We start from the raw sequence: 24,705 nt of genomic DNA, 5'->3' as shown, positions 1-24,705 counted from the left end.
ACAGATGCTCAAATTTCTTATGTAAAATGGCATAGTACACAGTTGGCCCTCTGTATCCCTGGATGCTGAACCCATATATGGAGCCCACTGTGCTCATATCACAATACCATTCAAAAATACATCAGTTTAGAAGAGCTAGAAACTTTGAAAAGCACATACAGGCCAGGAATGCAGATGGGAGGAACTAGCTGTCCTGAATTCCTCTCCTTGATTTCCAACAATGGTAATAAGATAAGGGCAGGACACTTAAGCAAGGCCAAGGATCAGACTTAACCCTCTAAGGTATGGTATGGATAATTATCATAATTGGCAAAGGTACTATGGTGGTAATCTGAATGGTCTGACTTTTGGATTGTATCCAATTATCTAAACAGAAGATCCAGAAGTGAAACAAAGATAGCCAACCACAAGGTTTTACTTGATTTATGAACCACCACCATCACAAGTCCCTGGGGAAAGAAAAAAAGCAAACAGTCTGCTGGAAAAGAGACCTTACTTGGGCTACTACTATACAGAACGCCACTTCCTTCCTCAATCCCCAAGCCTGATTTATTTCAGAAACTCTGAACCCCTTAAATGAAAGGAAGGTTGCATACCCCTGACAAAAGACTCTGATAACATGACAAGTTTGTACTATGCCTCTTACTCTTCCCCTTCTCCAAAGAGACAGCTATTTATCAGGGTAAATGTACATTTAGGGAAAAAAACCTCAACCTTCAGCTTTGAAATAAAGGTAAACTAGAATGTCACTATGGCTTACAAGTCAGTTGCAGGCTATGGTGTTTGAATTATAAATGCATTAGTTTTAATCAGTCTTACCATGGACACTATGAGATCCCAGACTCATCCTGAGGTTGTACATGTAGCTGGAACAGATAAATTCAATCACTGGCCTAATTTCCAATTTCCTCTGTCATGAAAGCTATTATGGTAAGAAAAGCAACTGAAGCCTTCAGGTAGTTGCTACATGGACATATAAAGTGAGACATAAATCTGATTTTTACTTTTCTAGTGGCCATATTTTTAAAAGACAAGAAGAAATGAGTGACATGACATTAACTTTAATAGGATATTTTGTTTCACATGATATATCCAAAATACTATCATTGCAATATACAATTAATACAAAACTCCTTAATATACCTGTTTTTGTACTAAATCTTTGTCAGGAAGCATTTAACAGGAGGCGTCCTGTGTGCTGTTTCGGATCTGTCAGGAATTCTCTGTTCCATATGAATATTCAGGAATTAAGAGGAGAGGCAAGCCTCTCCTGGGGGCTGAGGAATCCAGGCATTTCCTTCATTAGTTTTTCAATATGGTGATAAGTACCTTCATCCTTTTTATAAACCATATGGTAAAAGTGATTATATACCACCCTCTCTCTTTCATGGATGACCTCATGTTTCCTTGTAAGTTTTGATTTTATCTCTGCTGAAAATAGCTATCTTGTAAGACAGTATAAATACCTACACAATGTTGAATAAAACACCTTTGCTCCATCAGAGCTTTGGTCCCCCTATCTTGCTTTCTTTCTCTCTCTCTCTCTTTTTCAGGCTGATCCCCTGGAGTGCAGAGGCTCTCTGAGTTCACTTTCCTGCCCGGGCTTCTAAGACCCTCTCGAGAAGGTGCTCAGCACTTTCACCCCATCGAGTGGGCGCCTGAGGCCTCTGTGAACAGAGCAAGCCCCGTGCCAGGGGCTTTATTGGCTTTCTGCATAAACCAAGGAATATCAGCCTCTTTCTCTCTCCTTTACTTTCTTATTGGTCGACTCCGGACCACCAGGTTCCAGTCCATTAAAGGACCTCAACCAGTCTTCAAAATGTGATGCATATTTTTTTTTTACACTTACAGAATACTTCATTACAGACTAACCACATTTCAAGTGCTCATGTGGCTAGTAGCTATGGTGTTAGCACAGCTTCAGAACTTCCCCTCCCCACGGCAAGAATAACCCCAAAACAGTGCCTCATTCCTGGAAGAGTCTCAGAAATGCATGTACAATGAAATCAAAGAAGGACTTAGAGTTGTGGGGATTATGGTTTTTATCATGTCCCTTTTAACATATCTATTTTGTCTATGCAACTATCAGCTAGATCTTGAAGAAATACAGAGGATTATTTTTTATTGTGACTTGTTTAAAACTGAAGTCTAGTTGATTTAAAATGTGTGAGTCTCAGGTGCACAGCAAAGTGGCTCAATTATGCAAGTGCAAGTCGCTCAGTCGTGTCCGACTCTTTGTGACCCTATGGACTATAGAGTCCATGGAATTCTCCAGGCCAGAATACTGTCCCTTCTCCAGGGGATCTTCCCAACCCAGGGATCGAACCCAGGTCTCCCGCATTGCAGGTGGATTCTTTACCAGCTGAGCCACAAGGGAAGCCCAAGAATACTGAAGTGGGTAGCCTATCCCTTCTCTAGCGCATCTTCCAGACCCAGGAATTGAACCGGGGTCTCCTGCATTGCAGGCAGATTCCTTGCTGATTGAGCTATCAGGGAATACATAAATATCTAGTTTTTTCAGTTTCTTTCCCCTTATTGTTGTTCAGTCGCTCGGTAGTGTGCAACTCTTTGCCCCATGGACTACAGCACACCAGGCTTCCCTGTCCTTCCCTATCTCCCAGAGTTTGCTCAAACTCATATCCATTAAGTCATTGATGCTACCCAACCCTCTCATCCTCTGTCACCCTTTTCTTCTGCCCTCAATCCTTCCCAGCATCAGGGTCTTTTCCAATGAGTTGGCTCTTCACATCAGTTAGCCAAAGTACTGGAGCTTCAGCTTCAGCCCCAGTTCTTCCAGTGAATCTTCAGGGTTGATTTCCTTTAGAATTGACTGGTTTGATCTCCTTGCTGTCCAAGGGACTCTCAAGAGTCTTCTCCAGCAGTACAACTGTTACAAAATAACCTTGGTGACAGAGGATTATTAAAACCTTAATTAGCTAGTGACTCAAATTGCATCTGCTGTCCCATATGTGGCCTCTTTACTAGAGTAAACCAGTATAGTTCCTAACATCTGGTATGCAACTTTGGGACTTCCCTGATAGCTCAGTTGGTAAAGAATCTGCCTGCAATATAGGAGACCCCTGTTTGATTCCAGGAAGAGCCCCTGGAGATGGGATAAGCTACCCACTCCAGTATTCTTGGGCTTCCCTTGTGGCTCAGCTGGTAAAGAATCCACCTGCAATGCAGGAGACCTGGGTTTGATCCCTGGGTTGGGAAAATCCCCTGGAGAAGGGAAAGGCCACCCTCTCTAGTATTCTGGCCTAGAGAATTCCATGGACAGTCCATGGGGTCTCAAAGAGTCGGACACAACTGAGAGACTTTCACTTTCAACATTGGATGTAGTAACTATTCTGTCTATTCAAACAGGAAGAAAGTGTTAGCTGCAATTTGTTTTCACATGGTAGGAAGAGCTGTCCGTCTCCACTGTCTTGCCTTGGGATTACGTGAACTCTGCATCTGGGCCACAATTTAGTCCATGCTTGACTTACTCCCTATTTCACATGACATGATGTTGACTTCTTATGTTGATGACATCAAACTAACAAGACTTGGAAGCCAGGATGTAGCAGATGCTTTAGATACTTTGACTAGTACCTATCTGTAGTTGTTGCTGCTTAGTCACCAAGTAGTGTCTGACTCTTTGCAATCCCATGAACAGTAGCCTGTCTGGCTCCTCTGTCCATGCGATTCTAGCAAGAATGCTAGAGTGGGTTTCCATTTCCTTCTCCAAAAGTGAGAGATGTAGCCACTGAAAAGTCAGGGGCTGCCACCTGATTAAAGTATAAATTCCTCATAAAGTTCAGAAATTTGAATATTACTCTCAAAGGAAAAGTTGAGTGTACCTTGTAACTTCTACTATTAAGAAAGAAGCACAGGCAGGAGGGTAGTAGTGCAGGGGTAAATTAGGAACTTGGGATTAACAGATACACACTGTATATAGAATTAGATAAACAGGAAGGACTGACTTAAAGAACAGGGAACTATATTCAGTATCTTGCAATAACCTATAATGGAAAAGAACCTAAAAAAGAGATGACCAATAGATAACTGAATCGCTTTGCTGTACACCTGAAACACTGTAAATCAACTCTAAAGGTAAATGTGCATGCTCAGTCACGTCTGACACTTTGAGATCTCATGGACTATAACCTGCCAGGCTTCTTTGCCCAAGAAGTTTTCCAGGCAAGAGTACTGGAATGGGTACTCATTCCCTTCTCCAGGGGATCTTCCCCACCTAGGAACAGAACCTGAGTCTCCTGCATTGCAGGCAAATTCTTTACCATCTGAGCCACTATGCTTCAGTTTAAAAATAAAGAAACACATTACTTCTTTAGATTTTAGAGGTGTTATGTACCACATTTAAACATGCTATATCCCTTTACTGCATGACCCAAAAGGCTTTTGGGATTGAGCAGGACTCAGACTAAGGAGAATACTCCCCAGCTGTTTTTTGTTGAGGTCTTTTAATGGACTGGAACCTGGTGGTCTGGAGTCGACCGATAAGAAAGTAAAGGAGAGAGAAAGAGGCTGATATCCCTTGGTTTATGGAGAAAGCCAATAAAACCCCTGGCATGGGGCTTGCTCTGTTCACAGAGGCCTCAGGCACCCTCTCAATGGGGTGAAGGCACAGAGCGCCTTCTCGAGAGGGTCTTAGAAGCCTGGGCAGGAAAGTGAACTCAGAGAGCCTCTGCGCTCCAGGGGATCAGCCTGAAAAAGAGAGAGAGGGAGAGGGAGAGAGAGCAAGACACAGGGAGCCAAGGTGTTTTAATCAACATGGTGTGGGCATATATACTGTAGTTATTCTCAGCAAAGATAAAGATTAAAATTCCAGACTTACGAAACATAGGCGATCCATATTAGAGAGTGAGAGAGAGTTGTAAACAATCACTTTTACCGTATGGTTCACAAGAAGGAAGAGGGTACTTATCACCATACAGAAACACTAATGAAGGAAATGCCTGGATTCCTCAGCCCCCAGGAGAGGCTTGCCTCTCCTCTTAATTCCTGAGTATTCAGGAGTTAATAAGGAACAGAGAGTTCCTGATAGATCCGAAACAGCACACAGGAAGCCTCCTGTTAAATGCTTCCTGACAATTCTCCCTATTTTATTATATTTGTAAAAAATAAAGTCCTAACCAATGAGTTTGGTTAGTATTAACCAACCTTATAGAAAGGCGATGGTAAACAACAAATAAATTATCAAGACAGTCACCAAATTTACAGTTCCAGACCTGATACTGTGGGTAATACTTTGAAACCATCTTCGTGGGTCTAGCCTGGATAGTTTGTTCAGCTAAAGTTTTCAAATTAGGGGAAGAGGGCAGATTTTTAGAAAAAGTTTTAAAGATTTTTTTTGGTAGTAATTGTACATTCAGAGAAGCATTATCATGTATATTTTGTAAATGAAATTTGATTTGTTCCGAGTAGAGGCACTATGATTGAATGGAACAAGAGTAACACAAAATTGATGAAAGTGAAAGAGGAGAGTGAAAAAGTTGGCTTAGAGCTCAACATTCGGAAAACAAAAATCATGGCCTCTGGTCCCATCACTTCATGGGAAATAGATGGGGAAACAGTGGAAACAGTGTCAGACTTTATTTTGGGGCGCTCCAAAATCACTGCAGATGATGACTGCAGCCATGAAATTAAAAGACACTTACTCCTTGGAAGAAAAGTTATGACCAAACTAGATAGCATATTCAAAAGCAGAGACATTACTTTGCCAACAAAGGTCCGTCTATTCAAGGCTATGGATTTCCAGTGGTCATGTATGGATGTGAGAGTTGGACTGTGAAGAAGGCTGAGTGCCGAAGAATTGATGCTTTTGAGCTGTGGTGTTGGAGAAGACTCTTGAGAGTCCCTTGGACTGCAAGGAGATCCAACCAGTCCATTCTGAAGGAGATCAGCCCTGGGATTTCTTTGGAAGGAATGATGCTAAAGCTGAAACTCCAGTACTTTGGCCACCTCATGGGAAGTGTTGACTCATTGGAAAAGACTCTGATGCTGGGAGGGACTGGGGGCAGGAGGAGAAGAGGATGACAGAAGATGAGGTGGCTGGATATCATCACTGACTCGATGGACGTGAGTCTGAGTGAACTCCAGGGAGGCCTGGTATACTGCAGTTCATGGGGTTGCAAAGAGTTGGACACAACTGAGTGACTGAACTGAACTAAACTGAACACAAAATTGAGTAGCCTAAAGAAATAGAGGAGTTAAAATAAGTACATAGTCTGCAGTTAATACAAGTTACAGGATGTAAAAGTCTTATTAAATTGTAAATTTTCTATGGCTATAGAAAAGGAAGTAGGACACAGGCCTGTATAAAATATGACTGATTATAGTGGAAGAAATAGTTACTATGACCACAACTGGTCCCTATGAAATGTCCAGTCCAAGTTTTAAGTTCTTCTGTGCTCTGGTGCTCGCAGCAAGTTTCCAAATGTCCCATTGTTCAGGTCCACTCTGTTTATCAAGGACAATCCTAGGACAAGGTGGGGCTAATCCACCATCAAGCCACCCAAGAGGTCCTTTGTCATAGTAAGGTTCCATCGTAGTGTCAGTGACCTTCCATATCACACACAGTGTTGTTAATATCATCTGAGCAGTCAGCTAACCACATACCATGGGGTCTCCAATCAACAATTGTATGATTAGCCACAAACATTGATTTTTTTAAAATTTGGTATGACATTTGTCCCAATGAACAGGAGTATAAGTAAAATTTTTATAAGTAAACCCTTTGTATAATGTTTTTTGTTTTTTATTTTTTCCTCTTTTCCTAACTCTTTCCCCAAAGTCTCAGCAATATAAACATGGTTTACAGACAAAGAAAGGGTAGTAAATAATCCAAGCAATGTCCCAAAGTCTTCTTTTGGAGGCAGGACGAAAGCCCAAGTTTGTCGGTTGACGTTTATGCATAATTTCTCTGGGCCCAGGCACAATGGAAGGCCTTCATAGCCTAAAGAAATGTTAATTAGTTTTCCTTCCTCCCCAGGTTGTGATGGCTCCTTCACGTTCTAGGGAGGGGACATGCCTATAGAGTCTTTAGTTGAAACTATTGGTCCTCTCTCTGTCCATTAGTTGAGCTCGAGCCGGGGGAGGTACAGGTCAAAAGACTGAGCATTGCCAGGAGAATGTATTCAGGACTCTGAGGCAATCCCTGCTGAGAGACCAAATTTTCAGCTCGATTAGTAAGGGTTTTCATTTGTCCCCAAGTGGGAGATCATAGGGTGATACCGCCGAGGGCGGTGCTTTCTGGAGATCTTTAGAGCGGACATAGCCCGAACTGGAATTTCTTCTTCCTGGGGTTCTTGTTGTTTCATCTCCAGTTTGAATGCCGGGGGCCCCCTTGGGTTGAATCTTCCAAACAGGTTAAAAAAAGTTAAAACAAATAAAACTGTATTAACAATAGTTATAGGTTTAGAAAATATCTTATGTTGGAATCTAGTAAAGTCTGCTTTATATAAGGAAGACAGTAATGTACCTGTGTATCCCCTTTTTTAAAATGTTTTATTTGTAACTTTAGTGTGTGATGTGTTTGTTTGACTATGTCTTGTACCTGTGGATTATAAGGAATATCTGTATTATGTTTAATAGAAAAATATTGTAAAAAGTGTTTAAAGTGTCTAGAAATATAGGCAGGGTATAACATATTGTGTAGCCTCACCACAAGAGGTGTGGCCCAGATAAAAGAGGAATTTGTATCTATACAGACATGTAGGAAAGAAAATGGAGAAAGTTCAGGGCAGTGAGTTACATCCATTTGCCATAGTTCATTAGGTTGCAAACCGCGAGGATTCATACCCTGTGCGATGGGTCGAAGACATAGGGGTCTACAAGTAGAAAATTTACTAATAATTTCTTTAGCCTGGCGGTGTGGGATTTCCCATAGCTGGTGTAGGGAGCCGGCATTGTTATGCAACAGAGCATGCTGTTCCTCTGGAGTCGCAAAGGAAACCAGTTTATCAGCTTGTTCATTATCATAAGTCATGGGGCCCAGAAGACAAGAATGTGCTCCAGTATGTGTAACATAAATGGGAGAACTGTGGTTTCTAACAACAGATTGTAGTTCGAAAAAGAGTTGTTGAATAATAGGTTGATTGGAGTTTATGGTGGAGGGATATATAAACAGAATAAATATATAAATAAATATATAAATATTATAAATTTATAAATATATAAATATTTATATAAATATATAAAACAGAATATATAGAATCAGAGACTATATTAATGGGGTAAGGATGTAGGCAAATAACTTAAATAAGAGCATAGAATTCATTTCATTGAGCAGAATGAAATTTAGTATAAAAGACTTTATATTCCTTAAGAGACCAGAATGAAGCTTTGGTGTTTTTAGGCCCATCTATATAAAAAACCTCAGCCTGTGGTATATAGGCTGTGGGCTGATAATGTTAGAAATAATAAATTCAGTATTTTTTGAAGAAATTCCACAGCTTACCAGAAGGATAATGAAATGAAATTTCTCCAAAATATTCCAGATATGCCAATTTTGAGGAACAGTGGTAGGTGATGGGATTCCTGGTTGTAATGCACCCATAGGTTTCATAGATGCATTAACTTTCCTAAGGTCTGTTAGGAGACGACATTTGTTAGATTTCTTTTTCATAACAGAAACAGGAGAGTTCCAAGGAGAACAAGATTCTTGAATATACTTGAATTCTAGTTGTGTATCTATAAGTTTCTTCAGTTCAGTTCAGACACTCAGTCGTGTCCGACTCTTAGCGACCCCATGAATCGCAGCATGCCAGGCCTCCCTGTCCATCACCAACTCCCGGAGTTCACTCAGACTCACGTCCATCGAGTCAGTGATGATATCCAGCCATCTCATCCTCAGTCGTCCCCTTATCCTCCTGCCCCCAATCCCTCCTAGCATCAGAGTCTTTTCCAATGAGTCAGCTCTTCGCATGAGGTGGCCAAAGTACTGGAGTTTCAGCTTCAGCATCATTCCTTCCAAAGAAATCCCAGGGTTGATCTCCTTCAGAATGGACTGGTTGGATCTCCTTGCAGTCCAAGGGGCTCTCAAGAGTCTTCTCCAACACCACAGTGCAAAGCATCAATTCTTCGGTGCTCAGCCTTCTTCACAGTCCAACTCTTACATCCATACATGACCACAGGAAAAACCATAGCCTTGACTAGACAGACCTTAGTCGGCAAAGTAATGTCTCTGCTTTTGAATATGCTGTCTAGGTTGGTCATAACTTTCCTTCCAAGGAGTAAGCATCTTTTAATTTCATGGCTGCGGTCATCATCTGCAGTGATTTTGGAGTGCCCAAAAATAAAGTCTGACACTGTTTCCACTGTTTCCCCATCTATTTCCCATGAAGTGATGGGACCAGATGCCGTGATCTTCGTTTTCTGAATGTTGAGCTTTAAGCCAACTTTTTCACTCTCCTCTTTCACTTTCATCAAGAGGCTTTTTAGTTCCTCTTCACTTTCTGCCATAAGACTATTGTCATCTGCATATCTGAGGTTATTGATATTTCTCCCGGCAATCTTGATTCCAGCTTGTGCTTCTTCTAGTCCAGCGTTTCTCATGATGTACTCTGCATAGAAGTTAAATAAGCAGGGTGACAATATACAGTCTTGACATACTCCTTTTCCTATTTGGAACCAGTCTGTTGTTCCATATCCAGTTCTAACTGTTGCTTCCTGACCTGCATATAGGTTTCTCAAGAAGTAGGTCAGGTGGTCTAGTATTCTCATCTCTTTCAGAATTGTCCACAGTTTATTGTGATCCACACAGTCAAAGGCTTTGGCATAGTCAATAAAGCAGAAATAGATGTTTTTTTGGAACTCTCTTGCCTTTTCCATGATCCAGCAGATATTGGCGATTTGATCTCTGGTTCCTCTGCCTTTTCTAAAACCAGCTTGAACATCTGGAAGTTCACAGTTCATGTATTGCTGAAGCCTGGCTTGGAGAATTTTGAGCATTACTTTACTAGCATGTGAGATGAGTGCAATTGTGCGGTAGTTTGAGCATTCTTTGGCATTGCCTTTCTTTGCAATTGGAATGAAAACTGACCTTTTCCAGTCCTGTGGCCACTGCTGAGTTTTCCAAATTTGCTGGCATATTGAGTGTAGCACTTTCACAGCATCATCTTTCAGGATTGAAATAGCTCCACTGAAATTTCATCACCTCCACTAGCTTTGTTCATAGTGATGCTTTCTAAGGCCCAATTGACTTCACATTCTAGGATGTCTGGCTCTAGGTGAGTGATCACACCATCATGATTATCTTGGTCATGAAGCTGTTTTTTGTACAGTTCTTCTGTGTATTCTTGCCACCTTTTCTCAATATCTTCTGCTTGTTAGTTTCTTAGCTGCCTGTAATTTATCTTTCATGAGGGGCCACTGCTCTGTCCAAATAGGCTCGCCATTCTTCCAAGTTATTTTAATAATAATATTGCTTGTTAAATGAGCAGTGGCCCCTAGGAAAAATGTGGAATGTATATCTGAGTTTGTCATATCTTATATCTTTTAATTAAAAGCATATATCTTACCTTTTTTAGCATCTATGAAGTGTCTTGTATATTAGTATTTTATAGATTGGTGAATATAGTTATTATATCATTTTATGATAATATATTTAGTATATATATAAATATGTATTTATATTTATAAATATACTATACATTATATATTTATTAATAGTTTAAAATCTCTTTAGTTTTTCTGTAAGAAAAACTTTTTGTAAGAGGAAATTAATGTTTATTAATTAATGTTTTAAAATCTTATTTTATTTGGAAATGACCTAGCTATTTAATAAACTTTTATTATTTAGTTTAATACAACTCTAAAAATTTAAGTTATCTCAATCTCAAGAGATTATTTTAGATTATAATAATAGAGTATAATAATAGATTATTCTATTAAAATATAATTATTTTTAATAGAGTTTATCTAAAAGTTTTCATCTCACTTTTATATATATATATATATATATATACTTATATATATATAAACCTTAAACCTAGGCATAATAAAAATATTATATAATATTGATGATTTAAGACATGTCTTAATTAGATTAGCAATTATATTTAAATTATATTCATATTTAAATAAATAATATATTTAATATTTTTCAGTTTTTTGTGAATTTGAATTTGAATAGAGCTCATTAACTTCATATTATCTAAAAACAAAGCTGGTGTATCGATGGCAGCACTGCCAGATGTTGAGGATATGAGGTAAAAGATGGAATTTGCCCCTGGTTTTTGTTGAAGGGGACCTGCGGGGTCCCCTGCTTGGAGTTTTCTGGAATAGGTTTTTCTTCAGTGTCAAATTTAGACTTACAATCTTTGGCCCAATGCATTTCTCTATGGCAGTGTGGGCTGATTTTTGGAGGTTTTTTATTTTTCTTTTTTTCTATTTTTTTTAGCTTTCTTAGGGAAGTCCCTTTTTAAATGGTTCTTATTTCCACGTGTAAAGCATCCTTCATTTCCCTTTCTTAAGGCAGCAACCATAGTTTCAGCTAGCATTTGCATCTTTTGAGTTTCTAATCTTAGATTCCAACAACACTTCAAATAATCAATAATAGTCCCTGTCTCACGAATTGGAGCTATAGCTTTTTGACATTCCTGATATGCATTTTCATAAGCAAGCAATTTCTCTAGTTGCCTTTTGGCTTCTTCTCCAATTACAGTATGGGAAATAGCAGTTTCTAATCTAGCTAAAAAATAAGCATACATTTCATCAGATCCCTGAACTTTAAATAAGTGATGAAAATAGAAAAGTGATGAGGCTTTCCAGCCATTTTACCATGTCTTAGTACTTACCGGCCTCAATAGGCCCTGAGGTCACTGCATCCGAATTTGCCTACGTGTACCAAGCTCCTGTTCTGGGCACCACTTGTTGAGGTCTTTTAATGGACTGGAACCTGGTGGTCCGGAGTCGACCGATAAGAAAGTAAAGGAGAGAGAAAGAGGCTGATATCCCTTGGTTTATGCAGAAAGCCAATAAAGCCCCTGGCACGGGGCTTGCTCTGTTCATGGAGGCCTCAGCCACCTTCTTGACAGGGTGAAGGCACAGAGCGCCTTCTCAAGAGGGTCTTAGAAACCCGGGCAGGAAAGTGAACTCAGAGAGCCTCTGCGCTCCAGGGGATCAGCCTGAAAAAGAGAGAGAGGGAGAGGGAGAGAAAGCAAGACAGGAGGACCAGAGCTCTGAGGGAGCAAAGGTATTTTAATCAACATGGTGTGGGCATATATACTGTAGTTATTCTCAGCAAAGATAAAGATTAAAATTCCAGACTTACGAAACATAGGCGATCCATATTAGAGAGCGAGAGAGAGTTGTAAACAATCACTTTTACCGTATGGTTCACAAGAAGGAAGAGGATACTTATCACCATATAGAAACACTAATGAAGGAAATGCCTGGATTCCTCAGCCCCCAGGAGAGGCTTGCCTCTCCTCTTAAATTCCTGAGTATTCAGGAGTTAATAAGGAACAGAGTTCCTGATAGATCCAAAGCAGCACACAGGAAGCCTCCTGTTAAATGCTTCCTGACAGTTTTTAACACTTTACACTTAGGATTCCTGGAGATCCAGTGGTGTCTGATGTGAGTGTGTAGGTCCGAGATGCTGTGTGCCATCTGTGGCAAACCTCAGTGAAGAAGTGCAACGGAGTTCCCTGGGTTTCGAGGAAAAGCCACGTACTCTTTGGCATGTAACTCTCTTCCTTTTGAGAGACAATCTGGGCTTGTTATTGCTACATGGTGATTGGATTCCTGTCAGTGGATAGCAAGAATTCATGAAATATGGACCGTCTCTTGTGGACTGGATGTTATCAGACCCACCAAGTCAGAAAGTCAAGCATACTTAAGAACACCTCTTCAAAATGTCCCAAAGGCTCAAACAAATTACAGATGCAGATAACTCAGATTCTCAATGTGCCTCTGTTTGTCTCACTGACACCTCTTCCTTGACACATACTTATGATCTCATACAGAGTTTTGGGTTTTGTTTTTTTTAATAACCAGTCAGCCTCGTTTAAGCTGCAGTTTTGAATGAAAACTACAGAAATCAAAATACACACAAATAAAGATTTAGATCACCACAGCAAGTATAAAAGCAATCAGTCAATATGCTAACTGAGGGCAAAGGAGCCTGGGGTAGATGACGGAGGAAAGAAGACATGTAAATACCAACTCTGACCATTTGACCAATTCTGGTGGGGAGGTGGTAGTGGTTTAGTTGCAAAGTCATTTCCGTCTCTTGGGCCACAATGGACTGTAGCCTGCCAGGCTCCTCTGTCCCTGGGATTTCCCAGGCAAGCATACTGGAATGAGTTGCCATTTCCTTCTCCAGGGGATCTTCCCCACCCAGGGATCTAACTTGGGTCTCCTGCACTGCAGGCAGTCTCCTGCATTGGAGGAGAATTCTTTACCAACTGAGCCACCTGGAAAGCCTGTGGTGGGGAGGAGGCTAAAACGTGTACTTAAATTTTTTTCCTTGATGTGTCATAACTAGTTAACCTTTCCCCTCTTTTCCCCTCTCTTACTAACTTATATGGAAGGGTGGTGCTGTGGCTATCTTTACAATGTAGTCTAGGTTATAGGATATGAGACAGAACACAGATAGAGCTAGCAAAAGGATGTTCAGTTCAGCTCAGTTCAGTCGCTGAGTCGTGTCCGACTCTTTGCGAACCCATGAATTGCAGCCAGGCCTCCCTGTCCATCACCAACTCCTGGAGTTCACCCAGACTCCCGTCCATCGAGTCAGTGATGCCATCCAGCCATCTCATCGTCGGTCGTCCCATTCTCCTCCTGCCCCCAATCCCTCCCAGCATCACAGTCTTTTCCAGTGAGTCAACACTTCCCATGAGGTGGCCAAAGTACTGGAGTTTCAGCGTTAGCATCATTCCTTCCAAAGAAATCCCAGGGCTGATCTCCTTCAGAATGGACTGGTTGGATCTCCTTGCAGGCCAAGGGACTCTCAAGAGTCTTCTCCAATGCCGGGGGCCAGCGTGAGGAACTCTGCCCATGGCAAAGGTCATGAGGAAGGAGGCTTGGCTTACGCAAATGCGTGATCAAGCCTCAGGAAACCCCCTGTTCCCGAGCATCTAACCGCAAAACCAGAGTGTTTTATGCTCTCACCTATACCTCTGACTTTACGGGGGGCTCTCCCCCATAACCGTTTCTTTCGGAGAAGGAGTAAACGTGCAGCTCCAAGGCAATAAAAATTCCTGGGTGTGACAAGAGTGTTTCAGCTTACAGACTCCTCTGAAGGTTATCTAGCCCGCCTGTATAGGTTTGTCCGGCCACATGTGATTGTTTATAGCCTCCCAATCTGAGAGGCACGAGATGTTTTAGACTTACTAAAGGCAAATTCTTTTGGGGAGTTAGAAATTATTAGTATAATGGGTTGGTTAGGAATTATATTGGTGAAGGGTTTTTTCATTTGTTGTGTCAATAATTGCTGCTAATTCCCTGCTCTGGGTGGGACAAGGATGTCTCAGGTCAAACCTCTCTGCTGACAGACTAGCTTGTGTGACAGGATTATCCATACTCCTGCCACTACGCACATGATTGTTTACTACCTCTTAACCATAAACAGCACAGAGAGTTTTGGAGTATTTTGAGAGTCTTAATTAGCATAGGGCTTTTTCTTCTTGTTGAGTCAATGATTGCCGCCAGGCCTCCATATCCTTAGGTACCTGGGAATATATTAATCAATGTATTTGGAATATAGAAAGGGAAATACAGTAGTTTTTGATGTTAGCAATACTCTAACACCACAGTTCAAAAGCATCAATCCTTCGGTGCTCAGCCTTCTTCACAGTTCAACTCTCACATCTGTACATGACTATTGGAAAAACCATAGCCTTGACTAGATGGACCTTAGTCAGCAAAGTAATGTCTCTGCTTTTGAATATACTATCTAGGTTGGTCATAACTTTTCTTCCAAGGAGTAAACGTCTTTTAATTTCATGGCTGCAGTCACCATCTGCAGTGATTTTGGAGCTCCCAAAATAAAGTCTGACACTGTTTCCACTGTTTCCCCATCTATTTCCCATGAAGTGATAGGACCGGTTGCCTTGATCTTCGTTTTCTGAATGTTGAGCTTTAAGCCAGCTTTTTCACTCTCCTCTTTCACTTTCATAAAGGATGCACATCACCCATAAATCCTGGGCTTGAAACTGCATGCCTGTTGGGAGCCAGCATGAGGAACTCCGCCCATGGCAAAGGTCATGAGGAAGGAAGCTTGGCATACGCAAAGGCGTGATCAAGCCTCAGGAAACCCCTGTTCCCGAGTATCTACCCCAAAACCAGAGTACTTTACCGGGAGCTCTCCCCCATAACCATTTCTCTCAGAGAAGGAGTTAACTTGCAGCTCCAGTTAATAAAAATTCCTGAGCATGATAAGAGTGTTTCAACTTACGAACTCTGAAGGTTTTCTGGCCTGCCTGATCAGGCTCGTCCGGCCGCCTGTGATTGTTTACAGCCTCCCAACTGTGAGAGGCACGGGATGTTTTAAAACTTTCTAAATACAGACTCTTTTGAGAAGTTAGAAGATCATTAGTATAGTATTAGTAGGTTGATTAGGAATTATATTGGTGAAGGGTTTTTTCATTTGTCCTGCCAATAATTACTGCTAATTCCCTGCCCTGGGTGTGACAAGGATGTCTCAGGTCAAACCTCTCTGCTGATAGACTAGCTTGTGTGACAGCCTCTCAGCCATAAACAGCACAGAGAGTTTGGAGTATTAGCATAGGGCTTTTTCTCATTGATGAGTCAATAATTGCCTTCAGGCCTCCATATCCTTAGGCACCTGGGAATATATTAATCAATGTATTTGAAATATAGAAAAGGAAATATAGTAGTTTTTTGATGTTAGCAATACTAGACTTTTTGAGTTAATGAATCTTCTCTTTTGTTGTAGATCACTGTACTTTGTTATAAATCACTATGCTATGTAACTTTATCACTATCTTAAGACAAAATAGATCTTAAGGGGAACATTGGTAAAGGGTTTACATTTGTTGAGCCAATATTTGCTGCTTAAACTTCATATTCCTGCCCTTATGATGAATATAACTAGCATATAGGAGAAATAAGTATTAACCTTTAAGATTAATCATGTTAAACCTTAGGTTAAGTAAATTCCTTTCTTGATTGTAACTCACTACACCCTCACCCTATAGGAATGCAACTTTATTTGGAGGGTGGCGCCTGATTTAAGAAAAAAATCACCCCTGGAAAAATAAGTTTTCTGGTTAACTGACCGGTATCAGAAAGGGCCATAAAATGTCAGCAGACCTCATGGCTAGAAGATGATGAAACTCATAAGACCTTTGTATAATTTTATATGAAGCACCTGATTGTGACAAAAGTCAGGTCTGCTGACCCCCGCGTGACTCTGTATTCATCCCTGTGTATAACAAAAAGGTATATAAACAAACCTGAAAAATAAAGAAATCGGATCAGTTTCTGGATAGACTGATTCCCCCATGTCGTTTCTTTCTCGCTCCCCGTTTTCCTGGCTGAATTCCCATCTGCAGCCTCTTTTCTCCACTAATTCTCCTACTACACTATCTGTTTCTAATCTCCCTCTATATCTGTAATTAAATAAGTTTTTTCCAGGACGCTGACTCCGTCCCCACCTTCAAATCACCCTGGATCCACCAGGGCTGGACCCAGGCACATGCCCTAACTAACGAGACCTTGACTTGTCTCCTTTTCTGGACAGTGTATATACCTGTTTTTAATTTGAGGAGTAGTTGCATTATCTCTGGCAGGAATATTGTTATTGGTAAACTTAAGAATAATAAATGGTTTATGCTGATGGTAGGCAAACAAAGGATTGACTAGGCTGTAGATATTTTGTCAAATTTTGTAGCTTCCCAGCAAATATTTGAGCAGCCTTGGTATATTTTAGAAATGTACTACCTTATAAGGCTTCTCTGGTAACTGAGGGGTAAAAGAATCTGCCTGCAATGTAAGAGAAACTTGCAGGAGATGCAGGTTCGATCCCTGGGTCAGGAAGATCCCCAGAAGGAAGGCATGGCAACCCACTCCAGTATTCTCCAGTGAAGATCCATGGACAGAGGAGTCTGGAGGGCTACAGTCCACAGGGTCACAAAGAGTTAGACAAGACTGAGCGACTAAGCAACAAGAATAAAAACCACCTTATAAGTCCCACTGCCTACCATTAAAGTGAAAGCCCCAAAGGCTCTCTGCCAAAGCTTTTCTGGCAACTGTGGCATAAAGAGGGCTTCCTTGATGGCTCAGCTGGTAAAGAATCCACCTACAATGCGGAAGACCTGGGTTTGATCCCTGAGCTGGGAAGATCCCCTGGAGATGAGAAAGGCTACCCACTCCAGTATTCTGGCCTAGAGAATTCCATGGACTGAATAGTTACAAAAAGTCAGACACGCATAAACCAGACTCTACCAAGTAGACTTATCTGTGGAGACATTGATTTCAAAATTCCCAGTATAAGGAAGTGGTAGTGCATGTTTTTTTGTTGTTTTGTTTTGTTTTTTCTCAGTAAAGTAACAATGTCCTTTAGAACTAACACCCAAAAAAGATGTCCTTTTCATTATAGGGGACTGGAATGCAAGAGTAGGAAGTCAAAAAACACCTGGAGTAACAGGTAAATTTGGCCTTGGACTACAGAATGAAGCAGGGCAAGGGCTAATAGAGTTTTGCCAAGAGAATGCACTGGTCATAGCAAACACCCTCTTCCAACAACACAAGAGAAGACTCTACACATGGACATCACCAGATGGTCAACACCGAATCAAATTGATTATATTCTTTGCAGCCAAAGATGGAGAAGCTCTATACAGTCAGCAATAATAAGACCAGAAGCTGACTATGGCTGAGATCATGGACTCTTTATTGCCAAATTCAGACTTAAATTGAAGAAAGTAGGGAAAACCACTAGACCATTCAGGTATGACCTAAATCAAATCCCTTATGATTTTACAGTGGTAGTGAGAAATAGATTTAAGGGACTAGATCTGATAGACAGAGTGCCTGATGAACTATGGACGAGATTTGTGACATTGTACAGGAGACAGGGATCAAGGCCCTCCCCATGGAAAAGAAATGCAAAAAAGCAAAATGACTGTCTGAGGAAGCCTTACAAATAGCTGTGAAAAGAAGAGAAGCAAAAAGCAAAGGAGAAAAGGAAAGATATAAGCATCTGAATGCAGAGTTCCAAAGAATAGCAAGGAGTGATAAGAAAGCCTTCCTCAGCTACCAATGCAAAGAAATAGAGGAAAACAACAGAATGGGAAAGACTAGAGATCTCTTCAAGAAAATTAGAGATACCAAGGGAATATTTAATGCAAAGATGGGCACAATAAAGGACAGAAATGGTATGGACCTAACAGAAGCAGAAGATATTAAGAAGAGGTGGCAAGAATACACAGAAGAACTATACAAAAAAGAGCTTCACAACCAAGATAATCATAATGGTGTGATCACTCACCTAGAGCCAGACATCCTGGAATGTGAAGTCAAGTGGGCCTTAGAAAGCATCACTATGAACAAAGCTAGTGGAGGTGATGGAATTCCAGTTGAGCTATTTTAAATTCTAAAAGATGATGCTGTGAAAGTGCTGCACTCAATATGCCAGCAAATTTGGAAAACTCCGCAGTGGCCACAGGACTGGAAAAGGCCAGTTTTCATTCCAATCCCAAAGAAAGGCAATGCCAAAGAATGCTCAAACTACCACACAATTGCACGGTTTTGGGTCCCTGAAATGCAGAGCAGTGACTTGTTCTCTGGTCTTGTCAACTAATCTACAAACTGTCCAATATCCAGATATAGTTTCTTTCTCTTGCAACTGATGACTCTGCCTGATTCATCTAGGTACCAGTTTCACTGAAAGGGCTGAAGGGCACGTGAAAAGAATAAAATGAAGGCAAATCTAGGAAGTGTGATTATGGAGCTGGTTCAGGTTTTGGAGCAGGGAACGGATATAATTACACTGGAAGAACTGACCTGGCAACAATAGGGAGGCTGTTTTAAGGAAGGACTTGAGATGAGTTCTGTTAAGGCCAAGACCAGGTAAATGAAGAGAACTATTTTAGGTGGAGACACTGAGGCTTAGGCTAGAGCAGGGGTCTAGATCCAGGAGAGCAGAGGTGGATCTCAATCTCATTCCCAGCTTGACTTTGGGCAAAGAACTCACAAGGCTTTCTAGTTACTTTTAATCTATGAAAAGTCACTGCTAATTATTTTTTTTCTGGTATTTGAAAGAATGTGCTTGTGCTCAGCTGCTCAGTCATGTCCAATTCTATGTGACCTGCTGGACTGTAGCCTGGCAGGCTCCTCTGTCCATGGAATCCTCCAGGCAAGAATACTGGAGTGGGTTGCGATTTCCTTTTCCAGGGGGTCTTCCCAACCCAGGGATCAAACCCTCATCTCTTACACCTCCTGCATTGGCAGGTAGGTTCCTTACTACTTATGCCCCTGGGAAGCCCTCAGTATTTACTTATTTGGCTGTGCTGAGTCTTAGTCGAGACATGTGGGATCTTTCGTTGTCCTATGTGCTATCTAGTTTCCTGAACAGGGATTGAACCTGGGACCCCTGCTCCGGGAGTATGGAGTCTTAAACACAGCGACCCCATGGAAGTCTCCTTTTGAAAGAATGATCAAACTCAAATCTGTCTAAGATGTCACATGACTGTATCTTCTTGATCTGAATTCAAGGTTGGCTTTGACATTTCCTCACTTCCTTAGTAGTGAGGGCCTCAAAAGCTGCACTTTCGCAGAGCAAGTTCATTCCATAGGAAACATTTCTGAGGAGTAGGGTCTTACTTAGGCTTCCCTGGTGGCTCAAATGGTAAATAATCCACCTGCAATGCAGGAGACCTGGGTTCAATCCCTAGTCAGGAAGATTCCCTTGGCAAAGGGAATGGCTACCCACTTCAGTATTCTTGCCTGGAGAAGAATTCCATGGACAGAGTGTCTTACACAGTGTTTAATGAAAAAAAGAAAAGTAACATTTGATGATCTAATCACATGCCAGGTCCATAAGCCTATTTCTTGCTTCCAAGAACCTTATGAGTTTGGTGTGCCTATATCCATTTTACAGATGATGAGAGTCACAAACGGATTCCCTACTTTTTTCAGAATTCCCACTTACAAGGCTAATTTGGCCCCAGTTGGCCTGGCTGAGGCTCCAGTTCTTCTTTTGCTCTATATCAAGGGACTCATGGGAAACTCAAGAATCTTACATTTATGGAGAGAACTAAAAACCTCATAGGAAAGCACAGGGAGGTGGGTGGGTAAAGAGAGTGTGCTTATCCTCAAGCTTTTGTATGTGGTTTTGTTTTCTTTGTTTTTTTAAAAACATTTATTTATTTGGCTGCATCTGGTTTTAATTGAGGCTCATGGGATCTTCACTGTGGTGCTCAGGCTCTCTAGCTGTGGCATGCAGGCTCAGCAGTCACAGTGCAGGGGCTTAGTTGTGCCCTGGCACATGGGATCGTAGTTCCCCACCCAGGGATTGAACCCGTTCCCCTGCATTGGAAGGCAGATTTTTAAGCACCTGACCATCAGGGAAGTCCCTCATCCTCAGAATTGATGGCAACCGCTGCCAACGGAAAGGCTTCCCTGGTGGCTCAGAGGGTAAAGTGTCTGCCTGCAATGCAAGAGAGCCAGGTTCGATCCCTGGGTTGGGAAGATCCCCTGGAGAAGGCAATGGCAACCCACTCCAGTATTCTTGCCTGGAAAATCCCATGGATGGAGGAGCCTGGTAGGCTGCAGTCCATGGGGTCACAAAGAGTGGGACACAATTGAGTGACTTCACTTTCACTGCCAGCGGTAGAGCTGACAAACATGGTTCCCACTTGTTTTCTCATTGAATGGAATCTTCACAAGGACTCTCTGAAGTAGGTATCACAAGCCCCATTTTAAAGATGGAGAAACTGAGACTCAGAAGTATACTCACCTATGCGAAGTTATGCAGCTAATAATCAGCAGAGCTGAAGTTCGAGTTCAAATCTTCTGACACCAAAACTAGTGCATGTTTAAATGCATTAAACCACAGAGGAAGGTGAGGGGATGGAGTATCTTTCTGGATAGAGTCATGGGCCTGGGACTTCCTGGTAGGAGGCCAGTATTCCTGCAGCGAGTGTGTCCTTCTTTTCTCAGGTTTGACTTTGGGACTCTTAAGGCAAATCACTGTATCCTGTACTCAGAGCTGGTGTGACATGCTTTCTCAAGCTTCCGGGCCCAGTGACAGCAGCGTTTTTGGAAAGAGATGGTGCTCATTACTCAGACTTCTCCCTCTTAAGTCAGCTCCCAAAGATGCAGTTGTAGGCATTCCTCAGACCAAGATCAAAATAGGAGCTTTATGGCTGATAAAGGAGACTATGGCTTCACATCCACAGACTTTTTATTTTCCCCCAAATTGTGATCATTCCTCTCTAGAACAGTCGTAAATTCGCTGCATGAAGGAGCAAAGAGCCTGAGTTTGCTGAGAGAAGGCTGCTCCAAAGATGGATTTCCACATTCTTACTCTTCCCATTAGTCACTCTCCCTCGCCAAGGGAGCGCAGAGGAACTGGACATATTTACCCCAAATTTCTCTTCTCCAAGACAGTGTAAGGAAAGGAGAGCAAACGCGCCTCCCTATCCGCACTGCGCTTCCCGCATTGCAACATCCTGGTCATGGACCATCAGCTGAGGCAATAACACAACACTTTCTAGTGAGGAAAGAGAGACAGTGATCTTTGTCTTATCTAGAACAGTCAGTAAGTGTGGCAATAGCAGGGAGGACCAGTAGCCTGGAAGAGTAGATGTGTTGTTATTTGGGGACTGATGAAATCACCAATCAAGGTGTTAAAGAGCCTCAGAGATAATGTACACTAAATACCTGCATACCTGACAGGCCTGTCTGTCGAGGTTGTAAGGGAAGCAGTTACTGCCGTATGGGAGCTGGAATGTGAACTCAGACATTTAGGCAGGAAGTCCTAAAGAAGTCTAGTGATTTCAGCCCCATACTCATGAGCCCCTTCTAAGGCTTTCTCATTTTTAGGTCCCATACTGACACTGCTGACTGAATCGGTATCTGACGCAAGGGTAGCCAGGCTATAAGCTGGTCTCTAAACTGGGCAGTAGGCCAATCAATCAGATATTATCTTTTGAGGATTTTTGAATATGAGACATTGGATACTGAACAGTTGACAGGAGGGGCAAAAGACACAGAGAAAGAGGCAGCAAGGGGCCTGAGCTGAAGCTGAGTGAGCAGAGAGTGTAGGTCAGGTAGAGAGTAAAGGGCATTTTTTTTAGGTAGACATGTGGACAATAGAAAAAAAGATGCAGAGGCTGGATTCAAAGGATGGTCAAGCTCTAGGGTAGAAACTTGTTCCTCTTGCAGCAGAGGGAAGGGTAGAGAGCACTCAATTGCCAGACTCACGTAGGACCCTATATTACCTTCCAATTACCAAACAATGTTCTGGGCCCTGGGGAGGGTAGCTATTTGGCTGTTTATAGGATCACCAGAAATCTGGCTGTATGGTCAAGATACCACCCTTCCTTAAAACGTATAACTTCATAAATCATCAACACTCAGCATGATCTGAATAAGCCCTTTTGTACCCTACACCCTGAAAAGGCTAATCCACTAGACGTTTTACTGGCAATGGCATATATAAACCATATACATTAATGTTAGAATTTTTGATCCAACAGTGGTATCCCCTCTGAGATCTTCTGATTAACCTGGAATTCCCTGTGGTCATTTCTTTCATCCTGAATAATCAGTGATTTAGTTTAGAAACCTCTGTGAATAGATAGCTTGTCAATTCCTTTTTTTTTTTTTTCATTTTCCCCTGATACTCTATGCAGGGATTTCTTGGCCAGTCATTGCATCCGTGTCTAGAGTCCATCCTGAGGTCCTAGCAAGGGCATGAGCAATCAAGATACTTAAAGGGCACCTCCCTGGTGGTCCGGTGGTTAAGAGTCTGCCTGCCAATGCAGGAGATATGGGTTCGATCCCTGGTCCAGGAAGATTCTACATGCTATGGGGCAATAAGCCCATGGGCCACAGCTACTGCAGCTGCACTCTAGAGCCCACACGCCATGACTACCGTGCACCTAGGGCCCATGCTCCACGAGAGAAGCCACTGCAACGAGCAGCCCGTGCATCCCAACTAAGGGTAGCCCCTGCGTGCTGCACCTAGAGAAAGCCTGCTGCAGCGGTGAGGAGCCAGGGCAGCCAAGAGTAAATAAATAAATAGTTATACATAAACGGTAAAGAAATAATTTAAAAATATTTTTAATAAAAATAAATAATTTTTTAAAAAGAGGCTTTAAAGTCCAGAGCATAACTCCCTATTTATAGGAAGTGGAGCTGCTGGGTGGAAATATTTGTGTCACATGGAGGGAGATAAGTCCAATGGGGAGAAAATAGGAAAGCCCCATGTGAGCTCAGAAATAAAACCTTCAGCTGCACTCTGATTTGCCCCAACTGACTGCTACATTACTTCCTCCCCCTCCTCACCTCTGTTTTGCTCTCTTCGACTCTTCTCTCGTCTTCCCTCTCTCCTTTCCCCATCCTTCCTTCCATCCCCTTGACCCTTGGCGGTATGAGTCAACCCCTAGGAAGCATCTGCAGGTCTCCTTCTCCCAAAGAGTCTCTGGTGATAAAAGAATGAATTTTCACAATTATATGCAAACTTTATTTTATATTCTCACCTATAAAATTGGCAAAGTTTAAAAGTCTATTTTATTTATAAAGGCACAGAAAAACAAACTCTCAGAGATTGCTAGTGGAATTCTACACTGGTACAATTTGGGGTATGAAAATTACAAATCACATGCCTTTTGACCTAATAGTTCCACGGTTAGGAATTTCATCTATGGGTATACTCCTACATATAGCAAACTTTATGTTGAATCTCTTTCTTTCAGAGAAAAGAAGGGATCTATAGCCATATCACTGGAATTCACTTGATCTTATCTGATCTTGAAAGCTAAGATCAGAATGATCAGACCTGATCAGACCAGGGTCAGGCCTGGTTAGTACTTGGATGGGAAAAGAGAAGGGTTCTAGCAGAGTGCATCCTAAGAGCCGTTGGGTTAGAGAATCAGTGTGCCAGCCTCACTCAGCTATTCCCAGGCTCGGCATCCAAGCACCACCTTCATGGGACTTCCCTGGCTGTCCCGTGGCTTGGACTCTGAGCTTTCACTACAGAGGACACAGGTTCTATCCTCAGCCAGGGAACTAAGATCCAACAAGCCTCACAACACAGCCAAACAAACAAACACGGTACCTTTAGTGTGTGCAGAAAGATGATGTATAGCAAACAAATGCTATAGAAGAAAGAGGCAGACCTCCCAGTACAGGGCACATTGTGTGAGATGGGGAAGCAGAGATGTGTGAGATGCCTATAAAGAATTAGACTCAGGGACTTCCCTGGTGGCCCTGTGGTTAAAAATCCACCTTATAAGGCAGCGGATGTGGTTTGGATCCCTGGTTGGGGAACTGAGATCCCACATGCTAGGGAGCAAATAAGCCTGTATGCCGCAGCTGAAGAGTTTATGTTCTGCAAGGAAACTAAGACCTGCAAAACCAAATAAATAAATATTTTTTACAAAATTATGAAGCCCAAACTGTCCTTCTGCTTTAGGGTCACCCGTGGAAGCATCTGAAGAGCATCCAGAGCTGGGGGTCAGGGCCCACCATGGGTTGTTACCCAGTGTACGTACCATAGTTCCACTT

At 41.9% G+C, this 24,705-nt stretch overlaps 1 long non-coding RNA gene across 2 annotated transcripts; it reads right to left on the bottom strand.

Moving 5' to 3' along the window:
• Positions 1-6,744: 6,744 nt before the first annotated feature.
• Positions 6,745-24,389, bottom strand: LOC138433210 (uncharacterized). Of its 2 annotated transcripts, XR_011254208.1 has the most exons (5): positions 24,257-24,362; positions 23,485-23,620; positions 20,930-21,685; positions 11,802-11,902; positions 6,745-7,359 (listed from the first exon to the last, which is right to left on the bottom strand). It is a non-coding gene; the product is annotated as an uncharacterized lncRNA (long non-coding RNA). The 2 variants fall into 2 exon arrangements; XR_011254207.1 differs by lacking the exon at positions 20,930-21,685 and having other exon boundaries at positions 24,257-24,389.
• Positions 24,390-24,705: the final 316 nt, after the last annotated feature.

Source organism: Ovis canadensis, chromosome 2 (assembly GCF_042477335.2).
Source record: "Ovis canadensis isolate MfBH-ARS-UI-01 breed Bighorn chromosome 2, ARS-UI_OviCan_v2, whole genome shotgun sequence".
In the NCBI taxonomy this organism is placed as follows: Eukaryota; Metazoa; Chordata; class Mammalia; order Artiodactyla; family Bovidae; genus Ovis; species Ovis canadensis.
The sequence above is the reverse complement of the archived record's forward strand: the minus strand, read 5'-3'. Positions and strand labels throughout refer to the sequence as shown.